Below are 20810 nucleotides of genomic sequence, written 5' to 3'. Positions count from 1 at the left end.
TTTTTTCCTATTTCTTTTTAATTTTTCTTGGATAACTCACTTTTATTTTCACCTATTTTCATTCACCTTTCCTATTATTATCTACCATATATTTCTCATCTACCTTTATACCAAATGGACCCGTATAAGGATGAAAAGAATCAAGAAAAAGCATATTGCTGGTTAAGAAATTAATGCACGAGTCTTCGGTGTACTTTCCATGTAAAACAAAATAAGCATAGAGTATTTAACTTTTTATTTCACGTCCAAACAAGAATTCTGAGGTTTTTTTTTTGTTGATGATTTTGTAGTTGTGGGACAGGCCGCAAGACTGTCATAGTGCGCGTTTATTTCAGCATTTCTTATGCACGTTTTATCCTACTTTTTGCGTCAAAATCTTTAAAAGACGTAGAAATAACTTTTATTTGCTTGAATATCTTCTATCCAAGGGAGCAGAACCATAAACCAAATACAGAGAAAGTAATATGAATAATGTTAGGTCGTGTTTGGTTTGTATTTTTATTTTTTGAAAATTATTTTTATTTTTAGAAGATTAGAATTCTGAAAATATGTTTGGTTTGATTTCTTATTTTCTGTTTTCAAGAAATAAAAATATTAAAAATGCGTTTATAAAAGAAAATATATTTTTAAATTTGTTTAAAATTAAATTACTTGTCACCCTGTTTTCATTTTACTCTAAATGAGGTTCTTGGTTTCAACTGAAAATCAGATTTTATTGTTTTCCGTTTTTTGTTGGTTTAAGAAAATATTTTCACTCAAAATATTTTTAAAAATCCAATCAAACACTTTCAAAAGAAAATATATTTTTAAATTTGCTTAAAATTAAATTACTTGTCATCCTGTTTTCATTTTACTCTAAATGAGGTTCTTGATTTCAACTGAAAATCAGATTTTATTGTTTTTCGTTTTTTGTTCGTTTAAGAAAAATATTTTCACTGAAAATATTTTTAAAAATCCAATCAAACACATTTTCATCATCATTTTTTATTTCCAGTAAAAATAAAAACAAAAAATAACCAAACCAAACCCTTAATGATCGATGCAACTAGGACCAGTACGCACACCGTCAATCAACATCTTAGTAGGGCATGCATGCATTATGCTGTGTTTTGGATGTTCATGAAAAGAGAAAATAAAAGAATGTAAGAAAGAAAGAAAAAGTGATATACGTAATTACAATTTTATAAAGTGCATTTGTGTTATTTCACCATATATCTTCATTGCCTTTTCATTTTCTTGGTTCAAGGGATACGTAAACAAAATTCATGGTGGTACCTACTCTGGTTTTGTTTCAACTTTCCAAACATTTTTATGTCTTAAGCAATTAACTAGATATAAAACTTCGGGTTTACGCAATTGGGTATTAATAATATGACATATTTGTCAATTCATAACTAGTAATAATAAATACAGAAGTCAAATATATATATAAATTAAAATAAAATTATAAATGGTAAAGAATTAATTAGGACTATTGCTGAACAGATATAAACTTAAGGAAATCAATTAATTAAGCATTGTTCATGTGTATGTTTCTCTCTCTCTTTATATATATATATATATATATATATATATATATATATATATATATATATATATATATATATATATATATATATATATATATATATATATATATATATATATAGAGAGAGAATAAAATTAATGTTAATTTATGCATTAAAGAATTTGTTTTACAAGTTTGCAATTATAATTAAAAGCTATAACATCGAGAACGAGGACTGTTTCAATTTTAATTATTGGTCTCGAGAGTGAGTTTCATAGTGATCCAGTAGAGAGAAAAAATGAAGTCTATAAAAAAAAAGTTATAATTAACTACAAATGTAATTTTTAAAAGTAAGGAAAGTATTTTTTTTTTTTTTTTACTTCAAAGCTGGAAAATGATAGAAGAGAAATAGATAAAGATAAAACATTACAGTTTGTTATAGTTTGTGTTTCTAAAAAAAATTATAGTTTGCGATAGAAGTGTTTACTCAAAATGTTAATATGAGAAAAATAATGTTGATGGAGTGATTAATGTGCTAATACAATTCATGTTTAAATATAATTACTATATTTAAACATTTTCTTTGGTAATTAAAATTTGATAAAATCATAAAATTACTATTTTTAATTATTAATTTTATTTGATTTAATAATTTAATGTAACAAGGGAATATTTTGTGTTTCGATGCCAAGTTTTCCGGTCCAACTTTGTCGGGTTTTTTTTTTTGAGGGGTACATCCATTGTTGTTAACTACTACTGATTTGATATAGTCACCTTAACTTTTTATAAATGATTTTTTTAACTCTCATTTGATTATTTATTTTAAAGTATTGTGTTATTTATTAATATTATTAAATTTTATATTATTATTATTTATGTAATTATATTTTATAATATACAATTATCATTCTCAATAAATGATATTTTATAGATTTAAATTAAAATAAATAATCATAAATATGTTCAGTAGAAAAAAATTAGAATGTTTTATACGCTACTCTTTTATACTTTCTTTCTCTACAAGCGATTCTCTTCATCTCAAGTCTCAACTATGAAACTTCGCTACAATATGTGGAGCCACATTGCAACCAGGTACTACCTTTGACTGGGTCTTATGTTGGGCGTGGTGCATACCATTTATGATTGTAGTGGGGTTTTATTCAAAAGAAAGCATAAAGAATCATGTCAATGAAAGAATCATTAACGGCATCCATGATAAAGGACCATAACAAATATGACTATATGAGAGAGCTAGAGAGAAAATTAGTTTATAGGTTTGCTTGCTTAATTATATTATTTAAAATAACTGATGAACCAGTCCATAGTCCATATACGATCGATTGTGTGCTGTACATACCATAGAATGATAGAAATTAGAAAACCAAAACTTATAGTCAGTGACCAGTGTGTATTTATTCTCATGCATATTGTTTGTTTCTGCAAATCTTCCACGTATTTCCAATCATTATTTACTACATACCCTTCAGTTCGATAATGTATTGGCGCATGTGGATTTTATTTTATAACTATATTTTATAACAAAATATAATGATTTTTATGATTTGGACCTCGTGCAATTGTTGCTGACAAGGTTTTTAAAATTGTGAACTTATCTTGGATATTGGATGAAAACTCCTAACTTAGATAATAAGATTCTATGTGTTCTCATGCATATGTAATTTTTTTTTTGTGACTTTAATGTTATTGATGTTAAATATTTATTGACTTTAATCAATGATTTATTTTCAATAAAATTTAATTGATAATTTTTTATTGAAATGTTTGCTTTCAATTACATTTTTTTAATTTATAAGACTTAAATCTAAGTCTTCAGTACATAAAATACTTGTAATATATATATATATATATATTATTTTTGTTGGTGGTAGTGCTTTGAAGATCACAAATAATGCGGTTTTACATGCAAAATCATGATGATTTTATTGTGATCCTACCTTTAGCGATCCTAGACAAAGTTCAGCACAAAAGTCCTTCTATGACTCACAGTAAAATTGTGATTTTATTGTTGTACCAATTTGACTGATCAATTGTGAATTTGACTAATTATCAACAAATGATTTACTTCCAACAACTTTGTTCTCCTCCATTTTTTTAAGCCACTTTCTCCTTCTCACTTTTCTCTTCACAAACACAATCAATCACTTTTTCCACTCTTATTGACAATCACCTTTCAATGTTGGAGTTAAATATAACCAAACTCTTTTCTCATGCAACATATATAATATTCGTTAATCAAGTTTAAAGTTTACTTATTACCATCAACCCACAAGAAAACTCAAACCTTAATTCCTATACTAATGAGAGTCTTAGTTTCTTAACTAAACTATCAATCCCTTGAGTAATTTAGCTAAACAACTTGTTGTAAGAACAAGTGGGTTTTAATGACGACTAATAGCTAAGTTTTGCTACATTCCTACATACAAAAACTATTAGTTATTCTTCTTGAGTTCTATCTTTAAAAGCATTTTCTAACAACATTCAAACCATAAATCAAGTGAAACGAGATCAAACAAGTGTGAGCATTAAGTATAAAATAAGAGTACTAATAATGAACAATAAATATAGATTAGAAACTCAAAGTATATACATGAGTAAATGTCTACCTACATTAAACCCTAATAGGGGTGATTTTAGCTACACATAGCTAAGAAAATAATATAAAATGATGGATAAATGAATAAGCTTGGTGAGGAAGCCATGAGGATGCTCTTCTGGTCACCACAAAAAGTCCCAGGAATGTCCAGAAGTAAATGTTCACTAAGTGTTTTCTCATTTAAGGAATAATTCTTTTTGTTCGATGCTCATTATGTGACAATGTCAATGCTTAAATCTGACCATCTAGCGCTAAGTGTGGATACACCAATGCTAAGCATGGTAATCGAATTCTACTTGGGTCCTTTTTGGAGTGCTGGTGCTAAGTGCCCAAAAACCCACACTTGATGTGGCACAAGATTTTTTTGGTGATACCATTTGCCTTGTGTTTGTGATAGAGTGGCATTTAGGGCCTAAGAGCTAGCGCTAAATGCAAAAAACTCAGCAAAGAACAAAGTCTTTGGACGTTTGGCGCTAAGTGTGAAAGAACCCATACTATTTAGCGCCATTATCTTTGATTTTTCCTTCTTTAACTTGAACACTACCTTTTACTTGCTTCTTCCAAATCTCTTTCTTATCCTACAAAACACATGAAAACTTATAAATTCCTAAAAAGACTAAAATTAAATCCAAAAATTAATTACTTACAAAAGATATCCTAAAAATGATTAAAATAAAGTCCTAAGTTAAAAGAATATGGGTTAAGTGCTAAAACATACACCGAAAAAGTAAGCAGACTAGACACTTATCCGTGGAGGCATCATGAGGTAAGGTTGTAAAGATAGGATAGCCTTAAGTGTAATTAGTATGCTATTATATTTTTAGATTTCACTAGACACTACTAAAAAAACTATTTTTTACGACACACATTCTAAGACGGTTATACAAAACCGTCTTAGAATATCACGTGGTGGTAATTTTGTAAATAATAAAAGTTATACAACGACGGTCATTGAAAACCGTTCTAGAAATTAAGTATTCAAAATATTCAAAGACATGTTTTTAATAAAACAGTCTTTGAATTTTGCTCACCTTTTTACTTTGACACTGAGAATTCCATTCTCTTTCTTTGCTCCTCTGTGCCCTAAAAGCTTCCATACACTCCTCCTTGCTACCTTGCTCCACGCCCACGCCACCAAGTCCTCCTTCCTTCATAACCCCTTCGTCTCCTCCTCTTTCCTCTGCCTCCCCTTCACCCACCAACTCTTCCTCTAAACCTCATCGCGGCACCAAAATGTCGTCATTTGGAACACCATCATCTCCCTCCATGCACACAGCAACAACCTCCATCAAGCCCTTCAACTCTTCCACTCGCTCGACACTAACCTTATTGATTCCACCTTCAACCCCATCATCTTCGCCCTTGCCGCCACCAACCCCTTCGATTACATTTCCTTCTACTGCAAAATGCTACCCCTTAACCTATAGTTGCGCTTAATTACTCTTTTGTCCTTGCTCTATGCTTGCGTCAACCTCGCCGTTTTCAATTTAATCAAAGAAATTCACGGTTACGCCCTCATCATCATCATCAGTGGCCTTAGCGGCATCAGCAGGGACACCTTCATCGCGCCCCATTATTATGGTTACTCTTGTCTTTCACTTTTCCAAAATGTTAACATAACATGCCCTTCCGTGCTTCTTGTTTCTCTGAAATTTTTTAACAATATTGTTGCATTATTTATTTATTTATTTTTTATGAAGCAAACATAGCTAGATGCTGGAGTGCATATAGTAATATGTTTATTGTTATTTAGCTTTTCACTTTGCAGAACTACATTGGAGAGAAAATTGGCCTTGATGAAAAACTTGGTTGGACCTAAAGTGTAATTTGAAGAGGCTTTATGAGTGAGGTTTGGCTAATTTGCTAGCACTGCACTATATCCTTCCTAACTTTTTTCTTATTTCAAGAAAAAAAAACTCAAGACTTGACTTATAATATGTGTTTGGCTGTGAAATGAAATTAAAAAGAAATAGCTTTAAGTTGTTAGGATTTGAAGAAATAAGAAATTGTTTGTATGCAGCTTTGAGACCTACTAACACAGAGCAAGTTCATGTTAAAATGAATATTGATAAGAAGAGGTAAACACATATACTTCACTTTCTAATTGGGTTTGAATAGCTGGGAATTTGTCAGTAATTTAGAGAATGAAAAACCTGCTTACATATGTTTAAGAATTATCTACAAGTAGAGTATGAGAAGACAGACTAATAGGTTCAAGCCTGGGGACTTTCAAGATTTACTATTGATTGTGCCTCGAGTCATTGGAGATCCATCTTAGGAACTATTTCATATCAGAAGTTATCATAGATTCATGTTCTCAATTAGTACTTCAACTCCATGATTTTTATGATGCAGAGAAGGTTTGAACGTCAAAGTGTAATACCTTCTAGATATAAGTTCCTTTTCTTATTCTAAACTATCAAATATTTACACAGATAAAAATCAGAGTGAAGATTCTTTTTGGTTCTTTATCCGAAGTAGTTGCTATTAAAGCTAAGAGAGTCCAATCAAGCTGAGTTATATTGGACAAGTAACAATGAATACTTTTGTATTTCAATTTCTCTGTTAAAAACTGTGTTGTTTACCATATTGCATATCTTTGAAATTGATGCTTGAATGTGTGTGCCAACTATCCTGACTACTGGATACATTATGTGGACTTCACGGAAGCCAATGGAGGAAGAGAAATTGCAAATTATTCTTTATTTCAAGGTTTCTTCCATTTACTTGTTATTTTTATTGAATTTCATGTTAATGGTCTTTTGTATATGCTTATTTAATCGAGGGGAAAAACTCAAAGGCAATTGATTTGGCACATCATAATAATAGTTTTTGTGATATTTCTTGACTATGTTTTGTCTCTACTTAGGGGTGGGAATAGGCCAGGCCGGCCTACATAAAGCCTGAACTGACCCATTTAATTAAAAGGTTAGGCTCAAACTTTTTTAAAAGCTTATTAAATTAAATAGACCAGGCTTAGGCTTATTAAAAAGCCTTATAAGTCTGATAGGCCGACATATATATATACTTATATTATTTTTTTGGGTACAATTAATTTTTTTTGAAACTGAATTAAGACTTTAATTACAATTTAGGTGTAAGTCATGTGCCCTTTATATTTCTCATTATTTTTATTGGTTTTCCTACTATTCCTCTTGAAATTTCCGTTTCCTTTAACTTTCCTATTACATTCCTAGAGCAAAGCATTTAATGTGAACAGGGCTTTTAAGAAGGCTTTTAAAAAGGCTATCAGGCGAGGCTAAGCTTTTAAACAGGCCAGGCCGAGCCAAAATAAAAGCCTTTGATAGGCTATAAGCCAGGCTCAGGCCTCAAAAATTCATGGTAGGCTAGGCTCAGGCCTTTTAAAGTCTGGCCTAGCCTGGCCTATTCCCACCCCTTACTTTTATGGCTTTAGAATGTGTTTATGTTATTGGCTTCTATTTGCTGCTATGTCATGATTGATTTCTAGGAGTACTCTATAAAACCTTAGAGCCTCTTTGACTCTGTTACTTTTATTAATCTCCCCCCAAAATTCTCTATTCCTAAACCAAAAAAATGAGAGGAAGAATCACTTATTTGCTGCTATTTCTTTTATTTGAACTCAGTCAGTTAGGCTTATATGTGCAATTATAAAGTCCTTTTTAGGCACTGTTACAACCTTTTTTTTCTTTTATTTCTTACTTCTAGATTGTAATTAGATGCAATTTAGTTATTACGATGTCACTACTAATGATAATCTAATTAGAATTAGTGAGATTAATAAAAGTTATACAAAGAAGAGTTCTTTGAAATGGAAACAAGAAAAAAATGTCACTTTTATTAATCTCTTTTAAATAGGCATATAACAATTATGAGTCTGCTCCAACTCCCTTTTTAAATCAACAAGTAGCTGGTTCTCACATGCCTCTCTACATGTGGCCAAATCAGGTACTAATATACATACCATTGCCTCTTATATCAGGTTTCTTTCTTTGTCTATGTCAAAGGGACAAGTTTCTGAGATCCCTAGTTAGTTAGGAAAGGATCCATTAATGGATTTGAGGTTGTTAGTTATTAGGAATGTAAGTGATAGAAAATAATTGATTATGTATCAGAAGTTCTGAATTAGAAACTGCATGATGGCAGTTATGCATAGAAAATGATTGCTGGAAGCTATGAGTTTGGAGAACATATTTGATAATAGATTATGTAATTAGTAAAGGTGTCGTATTTGCACTTTGTTGATAGAGAATACTCTTTGTAGGAGACCTTAGTCTCAGTGATAGAAATTTTTTTTTATTGTTTTGTGTGTGTGCTTTCAGTGTTCAGTATCATATTTTATTAGTTTTTCTATTGGTGTTCATCTGTTTCACGGTTTATTTTCACATTCTTTGTTGTTTCGTCCAAGAAAACAACACACTACTCCAATCTGATGCTTTGCATGATCCAAGGATGCTCTAAGTAAACCCACAGTAGCTGGGGTAATCCTAAATCTTTCATCATAGTACTTAAACTAGTTTCCTACTATAATTCAAGATTCCAATTGGTTTAGGTTTAATTGAATGCGTACTCACATTCTTTTAGGATTAAACTTACATTTTTCCCTCCTAGAGGAACTTCCATGGAGAATAAGTGTATCATTTCTTATATATCACTAATGCATACAATAAAACTGCTTTTTGCATTTTGGTCAGTATGCTGCACTGGTTTTTTCAAAAATAGTACATAGGACTCATAGGGAACAAAATCTGAATTCAATAAAAAAATGTGCCAGAAACTTATAACCTAAAAGTTTAATAACTAAGGAATCAAGAGAAAATGGAAGCAAATCTTCAATAATGAAAACCGATAGGGATGGAGTGTTGTGCAGGTACATTTTTTTCTTCTGGTAACCATTTTGATCATATTCCTCCAAGCCTAAATAAAAAAAAAAATTGTGCCACAGTGAAACAAATGCAAACAAGGAATCACCAGATGAAGACCACATTACTAATATATATATATATATATATATATATATATGTATGTATATATATATACATTTATATATATATATTTATATATATGAGCAATTGGGCATATACTGCTATGTTTATAGAATTCTGTAGTTCAAGATGCTTAGAATATTTGTTGAAATTTTTTTAATGATATCCTTTATGTTGCAGGATTTTCCTTCAACTAAGAAGCAACACTGTAATTTGATACTTGAAAATGGTATATTTGGCCATAAATTTTTCTTTTGGTTATTTGAACAATGAAAATTCATGTTCTATGATATGAGATTTAAGCAAGGGAAGATGCATAAAAGGTAACTATATATCTTTAGAGTTGTAGAAAAATAGGAATTTGTTCTGTGAATTCAACAACATTTGAATATAATATAAAAGGTAAAATGAAGTTGCTAGTTTATTTCCTATATTACTGAAGAATTGTTCAAAAGTTTTTCATCTTATCTTTTGGTGCCCTTTACTTTTTAAATCCTTATTTTAGTAGCATACTATTAATTTTCTTTTGGAATGAAGACAAGCCGCCTCTTGCAGTGTTTTGTTAGGAACACAAGCAAGAGAGCTGAGAAAAGAAAATTATGCAAAACTTTATTAAATGTCAACATGAAAGAGCAGAGAGTTCTTCTTCCAAGATTTTTCCCCTTTTACAACAGAGCTAGCACTCTAGTTTTCCAATGATATCAATTCAGAAGGAAACTTCTATTCCCTTCTAAGCTAACCACCTAACCATTTCTTTAATGAACTACTCTTAACCAATTCTAACTAATTCTAGAACTACAATGATTTCCTTGATTTATTTTCTTTCTTGTGCTATCAGTTTTCCCCTTCTTTTCGCTGTTGTTATATTCTAACACTTGATTATTTAGCTTGACCTTTGCCTTTGTGTATGTTTAGTGGATGAATTTTTTGCTAAAGCTACCTGGTCATTGAATTCATCTTGATTGATAAAAGTTGCTTTTGTAATAAATTTCAAATTATAATGGAAATAAACTTTTTACATTTATTAAGATGCTAAAGTGGCTAATTGTGATTGATAACCAATATGCATGGTGGGAATGCAATATATTTTCTCCATTTTGAGTGAAATAGGGATACAGTGATCACCACCTGAGTATTATATATATATATATATATATATATATATATATATATATATATATATATATTATCGGCACCACCTGAGTATTATATGATGACTACTTTGCCTTCCATGCAGATTTTGAAGAGAGTGCATCTGTATGGACATGCGTATGTGATTCCAATGGATTTCCCAAGTGGCAGCAGATGGTCATAGCTCTAATTGCTTTAATGCTTGCAACTGCACTTCGGGTATCTTTCTCTCTATCTCTTGCTCTACCTGAATTTTCATCTCTTATGTTTCACCAATTTTTCATACCTGAATATACATAGTAAATTATAACAACAAAACATTTATAATATTATAAATATCTCATCATAAATCACAATATAATCCAAAACGACTCAACGACATGCAGCAAATCCTTGCTGTTTTTTTATTAACTTAGACTTCACTTGTCTTATTTGTTTTCCATATATTATTTTTCAAAACTTGCTCCCGAGTACAAAATATAAATTTATATGAAATTAATTTAAATAATAAAATTAAAATAGATTCGTATATACTAATTCTATAAATATTTAATTATGTAAATATAAAAGATAAGATAATTTTAAAATAAAATTCTATATACCTATAGTTTTAATTTAAATGAAACTGTATCGTTTTATTGGTTGTATATGCTTAATTGGATTTGCTAATTGTTATTGTTCTCTTACATAGTTACATATATCCTCCTTGAGAAAAAGAGACAGAGACAAAAAGGAGAATGCGGGCATGTCTCTTCCTTTTTTCCCGTAAAAGATAGGAGTAAAAATGAAATATAAAAACTCAAGTGTAAAAGTAATAACATCTTTATAATATATTTTCATTCTAGCTATGTACATCTCTTCAACCTATAGTAAGCAATATTGTGTATCCGTACACTAATTAATTAAAATCTTAATCCATATATATATATATATATATATATATATATATTATTCATTCTCTTAGATATTAAGCATAGATTTCAACATGATTCAAAATATTTTTGTTGAAGGTGGCCAACTCCTTCAAACTCCAAAGAAGTGATTTAATAGGATTCTTAAAACTAGGGATCAATGAATAATATAATAAGAGGTGCATCGCACAAAACCCAAGCAAAGCATAAGTAGCGGTATCTTGTAAAATCAAAATTATTATGGGATTGAATTCAGACAAACACATTCCTGCATGACAGGCTAATCACACACATCCCACAAACAAACAAAATTAAATTGGGATTCATTTATAATTAAATTGTTAGACCAATTGTTCCTCCTATTTTTTAAATTAAAGAGACATATTTATAATTTCTAAACTGTAGTGATTTATTTAAAAAATTCCCAAAAAGTAGTAGGGAGATTCTTTAATTGTTTTTTAATCATGTTTTCTTGTTTATGTAATTTTCAGGTTAGAATCATATGAGATTCTTAAGAGCTACAAACCTAGGGCAAGCATCTTTCCCAGTGTTCTTGATTATACAGATTGTCCTTACACATGGCCCTTCTGTCGTCAGCCACTCTATGCAGGTGCCATGCTTGTCATCTTCATATCTTCTAGTCATCTTTAAGTATGCAAGGATATATATTTCTTTTGTTACACATTAGAATGGTCTGAATGAATGATTGTTATAATATAGTTAGAGACAAAAAGGATTTTTTTACACATTAATTAGTTGAATGGTCACACATTTTTATCAATTATAACGTGGCACTTAAGTAGCATTGTATTGGTGTCAATCATTGTAATATAGCTGACATGGAGATGACTACAAAAAATGAAATTAATTTTTTAAAAAAATACATTCTAAGACGGTTGTCTTTTAGACCATCCTAGAATGTGGTATATTCTAAGACGATTGTCTTTAAGACCGTCTTAGAATGTATCTTAGAATGTGATACATTCTAAGACGGTCATGGACAGGAACCTATCTTAGAATGTTATATATTCTATGACGGTTTAATACAACTGTCATGATAAACGTCCACACTTTCTATGACGCTTGATACGACGACGGTCGATAACCGATGTTGAAAGCTACAAATAACCGATGTAGTAGGCTTTCATTGTAGTAGTGAGAGTGTGTGATCTTTATGGCCTAGCTAAATAGTGTTTAGAAAGAGTCGTTTGAGGGTAAGGTTGTTAAGGTGAGTTAGTCTTGAGTGTAGTTAGATTGTTGCTCTATAACACTTAGGCTTAGCGAAATCTCTTAGATAAGACTTGAGGACTGGATGTAGGTCAAGAAGACTAAACTAATATAAATCTTGGTGCAATCTCTTCTATCCACATATCTTTTATTTTATTAATTGGGATTAAAGATTTGAGTTTTTGTTAGATATATGAGATTTTTCCTTATTTTGAATTTTGAAGATAGAATAAGTATTAGATAATGATTTTGTTATTGTTGTAGATTTTATGTTTTATATTTTTTTCAGTTTATTAATTTAAAACAAATAAGATAGAAGATAGATTAGGTTGTTTAGCATTTTTAGATTGATTGTAAGCCTATATATAGGCATTCTCACTTTATGAATTTTATTGGTTATTTTCCTCCATTGTTAATTTCTCTATTTTCTCTGCAAGTTCTCCCTATTTTAATATTTTATTTTACAAAATATGTCCAACAATGGTTTCTAGAGCTTGATTCTTACAAGCTGTAAGGGAAAAATTTTATTAAGCGCTAAACATAGTGAGGTTGAGTGCAAGCATTATTGTCTTATTGAGTGATTTTTTTCCAAGCAATTGTGATAAAAATATGTCTACCTCCAACAATATTTCATCTAACATCCCCATATTTAATGTTGAAAACTATCTCATTTGAGTTGTGAAGATGATTTTATTTAAGGTCTTAACTCTTAAGGTTTATGGAACATTGTAATCTTTGAAGCTGATCCACCACCATTAAGAGAAAATCCTACTATGGCTCAGATAAAAGTTTATGAGGACGAGAAGCTGAAGAAAGATAAAGCCATCACTTGCTTGCATTCAAGACTTACAGATCACATTTTTACCAAAACCATGGACTTGGAAACACCTAAATAGGTGGGGGACAATATCCAAGATGAATTTGAGGGGAGTAACAGGGTCAAATCTATTAGGCTTCTCACATCGAAGAGAGAATTTGAATTGATGAAGATGAAGGACAATGAATTTGTCAAAGATTATTCTGGAAGATTAATGGATGTTGGGAATCAAATGAGGCTTCTTGGTGAGGTGCCATTTACAAATCAGAAGGTTGCAGAAAACATTATGGTTTTGGTGCCTGAAAAATTTGAAGCCAATATCTCTATAATTAAAAAGTCTTGTGATTTGCAAACTCTGATAGTTACATAGATAACCGCAAGCTTCATGCACAAGAGCAAAGGGAAAATAGAAGGTTCTTGTAGAAAAGGAAAGTTGTTGCCTTGTTCTCATTGCCAAAGAACCAACCATGTCGAAGAAGATTGTTGGTACAAAGACAAACCTGTTTTTCACAGTAATTTTTGTAATAAATGTGGTCATTGTGAAAAATATTGTAGATTGAAGAAAAATAAGCCTGAGCAACAACTATAACAATAGGAAAAATTGATTGAAGAAGATAGCATTGAAGATGAGCATTTATATATGGCATCACAAGATTTCAATTAACATGGATTGAATACTTGGCTCATTGGTAGTGGGTGCACTTGTCACATAACTAAATTCCTTTCAATGTTTTCCTCCATTAACCAATCAATCCAACAAAAAGTCAAGTTAGGTAATGGTGATACTGTTCAAACCAAAGGAAAAGGGAAATTTTCTCTTTCAACCAAGAAAGGTATGATAATTATCAAAGATGTTCTTTACATTCCATAATTGGATCAAAATTTGTTTAGTGTTGCACAGATGCTAATACATGGATATGAAATTTCTTTCAAAGTGTCATACCCTAATTTCGTTCGGGGACTACCATTCGTTGATCTTTTGATCCTTGCTAGTCGACTTACGGTGTTAAACACTAGTTATAGTGTAAAATAGATGATCATTCAGTGTTTTGATCAAGAATGCAAAAAATACCAAAAAAAAAGGGGCAAAAGGGTCTTTTATTGAGTTTCCTAGACCGTATCTCGCCCAGGCTAGCCTCTGGCTCGCTTGGGCCACCAAAAGACTTCCATGTTAAGTAACCAGCTTGCCTGGGCGAGCCAGTTACGTCATGGCTAAGTCTCAACTCGCCTGGGCGAGCTCCAGGTCCCCCAACTGCCTTTTTTTTTGCTATAAATAGGCGTGAAGGGGGGCTAAGGAAGAGGTTGGAAGGTCCAGAAGGTCAGGAATTAAAAGAAGAGAGAAAGAAGAAGAAGAAAAAAGAGTAAATGAGGCCGAAGCGCTATCAATTTGCAACCGCGATCATTCCTTACTTCGTTTCTTGTTCGGCATTCTTCGTGCGACCGCTAATTAGTTTTTATTTTTTAGGATTGAATGTGATCTATGTATCCTTAGGGGTCTCCCTTTTTGTTTTGGGTACATCCATCTTCTCCATCTATCATCAGTGATCTCGTTTTCTTTGTAAAGTTTGATCTTAACCGATCACTAGTGTTGTAAAGTTGTCTTTAAAGAGATTGAAAGTTAATAAACAAAACCAAGATAAAACCAACTCATAATTAATTTATTTTTATCAAATATCACTTGAGATCTTTTCAAGGTCCAACGCCTTTATGAATTTCTCCTCTTATCAAAATCATAAGATTGTTTCAAGGTCCAACGCCTTAAACGATTCTCTCCGCTTTTCAAATTTAAAACATCATTTCAAGGTCCAATGCCTTAAATGACTTTTTGTTCACAATTAAAATGAATCTTTCAAAAACATAAAAATGAATTTAACCCACAAACATTCAGACTTAAAGAACTACGTAGGTTTGAATTCCTCATCGCACCTGAGGATACTAAGGAGCAAGGGAAACACCCTTGTCGACCCAAAAAAAAAATATAAAAAGGGAAAAGTAAATAATTTTGAAGTCATGTTGTGCACACTCGATTAAAGGTTGTCGTCCCTTATGACGGGCGCATGGGGTGCTAATACCTGCCCCATGTGTAAACAACTCCCGAACCCTTATTTTCAAAATTCACAGACCTCTTTTTGGTTTTTCTAACATTTTCCTCGAATAAACATTGGTGGTGACTCCCGCGCGTTCTCCCTTTTGGAAGACCCATTTTTTCATTTCGCCTTGCCCTCTCGCCAAAGGGTAGGTTGCGATAGATGGCGACTCCACTGGGGACTCTTAGAGAGTTAAGCCATTCGGTCAGTGTGCAATGTTTTATCGTGACTTCTTCTTTATTTATGCTCTCTCTTCTCTTTATCTTTGTTTTGTCCATATGTGTGCATAAACTTTGTTATGTTATTGTGTTTAGTGTGTGTCTGTCTATTTATTACATTCGTAGTTAGAAATATTTTTGTTCTAAGCACACATGGCACCTACACCTTTGCACACACATTGAGCTATTAGGTCCTATACCCGGGTCTATGTGAGCCATAAGGAGTGGAGGTCGATCTATGGTCATGTTGGGTCTTCGACTCGCTTGATAACAGTGAAGCCTCATCTAGAGTTTTCCTCTTTTAGTGATGCATTGTCGCTGATAGTCCCTATCACCACAATGTAATATCTAAAAGGATGATATCTCTAGAGACCGGTAAGGTTACATGAAAGTACCCTTAGGAGTTGTCACTAGAAGTGAACTTTTGGATCCTTTCCATTATGTTCCTGATTTAGGGGCATAAAGCAAACTCACTCTGGCTTGTTCCTTGATCGCATCATGCATCTCTTCATGGAATCATAGTGGACATATCATTCTTGCATTTATCATTTATCATATTCAAGCATTGCATAAGTCATTGCATTATCATACATCTTCCTTTAGCATGCTTTTGTTTTGCCAATTGCATACATTCTATTTCCATCATCTGCATGTTATGTCCACTCATGCATGATCCAGACACAGTTGCTTATGCCATGCATTTTCCGCTGTAAAAAAAATGTTTGATTGACTGTGTTTCAAATAAAAAATAAGAAGTACAGACATTCATGTGACCTCATTCTTAAAAGTTTTATTTTGAGAGAAAAGTGAGTTGTCAAGAACAAGAGTCATTTGACTTAATCTGTCAATTGAAAATCTTGTAAATATTTGTCATCCTTGGAAATTCATTTTCGAAAACCTGCACAGTTTCTTTCTTTTTTCCTTCCTACAAGGTTATGACAAAAGATAATAATAGATACCTCAAAGCCCTAGACTAGGGCTATAAGAGGATGAGCCTCAAGCGAACCTAGGGGCAGATTAGAAGTTCTCACCCGGAAGGTCGAAAACCCGAAAGGGCGACCTAGGCAAAAATTAGGGTTGATAAAAAAAATAAAAAAAGAGAAAAAAAAAACAATCATAGGCGTGTTATTAAGGTTTTGTCCCAAAATCCAAACTACAAAAGTATCTAGTCAAGATTTGAAATGACACATGGCCGTGTTTCAACATCCCAAACACTAATTTATCCCTTGTTGCCCCCTTCGAGCCAAAGCATATTTGTTTTCTAAAAACAACACAAAAAAAACAACAAAAACAAAATAGAAATCCTAAGTAGGAACCATCGCTAAACCGGCGAGAAGAGCAATGCAAACAACACATACATGAAGTTGGGCAACAATGAAAAAAAAGAAAAGAAAATCCGCCAAAGGCGAGTGAAGAAAAAAAAAAGAGAGAGACAAAAGATCTCTAGATTTTACATGAAAGGCACAAAAGTGCAATAAGGATTAATATATAAGGCAAAAGGAATAGAGCTCAACCCAAGAATTGAAATGAACAAAAGTAGAAGCAAGACTCTCAAGGTTCCTACTTATATAACCCTCAAACATTCTTTGAGCCTCTCTAATCCTTTCTTTCAAGGCCCTCTTATCCCTGACCACGTTACAAGCCCAATAAAGCCCATGTCTATCAAGGAATAACTAATTTTGCTTTTAAGTTGGGATTCTGGAATGAAACCCACACACGCTTGTGATTGTTGAATATATATATATATATATATATATATATGAAAAAAAAGAATCCTCGAGGTTTCGCACTTGCACATTTAAGAAGAAAACTCATCCGACCAGAAGCTTGTGGAAAATGCCCAAAGACAATTGTGATAGTAGGGTACATCTGATGTCAGTCGCTCATGCAGACTCCTTAGGATTCCTTTTGAATCCAAGGGTAGCCTTTGTTGTATAAATTCTTTCGGGATCAGCCCATGTCATCAAGTTTCAGCAGGATCAACAGACCCTTGGCATCACTCAACGATCTTAAATCGGGAAAGTTTCACTTGGTCACATACCAAAGTGTGATAATCCATTGCCATCCTTCAATGGGGCGCATGATCGATCCCAAAGCCTTATGCTTTCTTGCTGTGCAGAATATTGAAGTTTTTAAAAAGAAAGGGACAAACCCTAGGATCAATATTTCAGTTGATTGATTAAATGTCAAATGGCTCCATTGTCGTCACTCCAAAATTGTCAAGTGACTAAATCAAACAAAACATACACTCTGAGGTAGTCCCCGAAGAGATTTGCAAAAAGATAGGATAAAGTCTCATGAGTTATCATGTCTTTCAGAAAGAGACAGTCGATTTGTGTTTTCCACAAAAAGAAAAAGAAAAAAAAATCAAATCAAAATCAAAATCACAAAAATAGGAAAGAATGTCATGAGCATTACACAATTTTCATGATTCAAAACCTTTTACATTTTATTGCATTTCAAGATGAAGGTTGCATGCATCTACATCCCAAAAATCATGTTAGGTTATAAGTTCATAGATTTCTCTTTATATACCCAATTCCCTAATCTAATGTCCTATATTTTGAGTTTAGGATGAGAGGCCCTCTCAAAGAGTCAACCTCTTGCTTTCTCATAAGGTTGAGCCCTTTGGTACTAGTACATATTGGTTTGTTTCATAGGACTCAACATCCCTTGGTTTATCTTTCGCAGGACTCAAAGTCCTCACTTTTATCTTTCACAGGACTCAAAGTCCTCGCTTTTATCTTTCACAGGACTGAAATTCCTCGCTTTATCTTTCATAGGACTCAAAGTCCTTGCCTTTATCTTTCATAGGACTTAAAGTCCTCTGTCTTTATGCTTTCATAGGACTCAAAGTCCTCTGTCATTTACATTTCAAAGAGTTCAATGTCTTCAGTCATTTATGCTTTCAAAAGACTACAATGTCTTCATTTACATTTCAAAGACTTCAATGTCTTTAGTCATTTATGCTTTCCAAAGACTACAATGTCTTCATTTACATTTCAAAGACTTCAATGTCTTCAATCATTTACGCTTTCAAAAGACTACAATATCTTCATTTACATTTCAAAGACTTCAATGTCTTCAGTCATTTATGCTTTCAAAAGACTAAAATGTCTTCATTTACATTTCAAGGGCTCCAATGTCTTTAGTCATTTACGCTTTCAAAAGACTACAATGTCTTCATTTACATTTCAAAAGACTTCAATGTCTTTAGTCATTTATGCTTTCAAAAGACTACAATGTCTTCATTTACATTTCAAAAGACTTTAATGTCTTCAGTCATTAACGCTTTCAAAAGACTACAATGTCTTCATTTACATTTCAAAGACTTCCATGTCTTCCGTCTTTTACACTTTACAAGATTTAAACGTCTTTTGTCTTTTATAGGACTCAATGTCCTTGTCATTGTGCTTCATAGGAGTCGACATCCTCTGTTTCTATGCCTTGAAAAAAAAAAACACTTCAAATGTCTTCTACTCTACAGGACTTCAATGTCTTTTTGTTTACAGGTTTTTTCTTCCTTGGTTTTTGCCAGTTGCCTGGTCGAATAGCAAGGTCACTCGAACGAAATTAATGTCCTTATCTTTACTTCCCTTTTATTTCCAATAAAAGATAAGTATAGAGAGGCAACTGTCATACTCTAATTTCGTCCGTGGACTATCATTCATTGATCTTTTGATCCTTGCTAGTCAACTTACGATGTTAAATGCCAGTTATAGTGAGAAATAGATGATCATTCAGTGTTTTGATCAAGAATGCAAAAAATACCAAAAAAAAGGGGTAAAAGGGTCTTTATATTGAGTTTTCTGGACCCTAGCTCACCCAGGCTAGCCTCTAGCTCGCCTAGGCCACCAAAAGACTTCCATGTTAAGTAACCAGCTCACCTGGGCGAGCCCAGTTACTTCATGGCTAAGTCTTAGCTCGCCTGGGCGAGCTCCAGGTCCCCCAAATGCCATTTTTTTTGCTATAAATAGGCAAGAAGGGGGCTGAGGAAGAGGTTGGAAGGTCAGGAATTGAGAGAAGAGAGAAAGAAGAAGAAGAAACCAGGCTGAAGCACTATCGAATTGCAACCGCGATCGTTCCTTACTTCGTTTCTTGTTCGGCGTTCTTCGTGCGACCGCTGGTTAGTTTTTATTTTTGAGGATTGAATGTGATCTATGTACCCTTAGGGGTCCCCCTTGTTGTTTTGGGTACATCCATCTTCTCCATCTATCATTGGTGATCTCGTTTTCTTTGTAAAGTTCAATCTTAACCGATCACTAGTGTTGTAAAGTTGTCTTTAAAGAGATTGAAAGTTAATAAACAAAACCAAGATAAAACGAACTCATGACTAATTTCTTTTTATCAAATATCACTTGAGATCGTTTCAAGGTCCAACACCTTAAATGATTATCTCTGCTTTTCAAATTTAAAACATCGTTTCAAGGTCCAACGCCTTAAACGACTTTTTGTTCACAATTAAAATGAATCTATCAAAAACATAAAAATCAATTTAATAAAAAAACATTCAAACTTAAAGAACTACGTAGGTCTGAATTCCTCATCGCACCTAAGGATACATAGAAGCAAGGGAAACACCCTTGTCGACCCAAAAAAAAAAATATAAAAAGGGAAAAGTAAATAATTCTGAAGTCATGTTGCACACACTCGACTAAAGGTTGTCGTCCCTTGTGACGGGCGCATGGGGTGTGAATACCTTCCCCATGCGTAAACAACTCCCAAACCCTTATTTTCAAAATTCGCAGACGTCTTTTTGGTTTTTCTAACGTTTTCCTCAAATAAATGTTGGTGACAACTCCCACGCATTCTCCTTTTTGGAAGACGCTCCTTTTTTTCGCCTGCACTCCCGTTGTAGGGTAGGTTGCGACACAAAGAAAAATATTGTTTTATCATAGACGAGCATGGAGGTGAGAGGACAATGATTGAAATGATTGGAAATAGTTTTATTGGAAGTTTGATTTAATTGAAGATCATGTTACTGCCAAAATTGATGAGAGTGATGTTTGGGATGGAAGATTTGGTCACATCAATTTGAAGTCATTAAAGTTTAAGCAAGATAAAAATGAAATTGAGATGAAAAATCCTGGCAAACGATGTTTGAGGACAAGAGGAGTTAAATTAAATGTATTTGATGTGCTTCTGAATTCAAGTTTGAAGTTCATGAAGAAGCTTGGGATTTTCATGACAAATCTCAAGGAGGAGTGTTAGAATTATGAGATTTTGCTTTATTTAAATTTTGAAGATATAACAAGTTTTAGATAATGATTTTGTTATTGTTGTAGATTTTATCTTTTATATTTTGTTTCAGTTAATTAATTTAAAATAAATAAG

Source organism: Glycine max, chromosome 2 (genome assembly GCF_000004515.6).
Source record: "Glycine max cultivar Williams 82 chromosome 2, Glycine_max_v4.0, whole genome shotgun sequence".
NCBI lineage: Eukaryota > Viridiplantae > Streptophyta > Magnoliopsida > Fabales > Fabaceae > Glycine > Glycine max.
The sequence above is the reverse complement of the archived record's forward strand: the minus strand, read 5'-3'. Positions refer to the sequence as shown.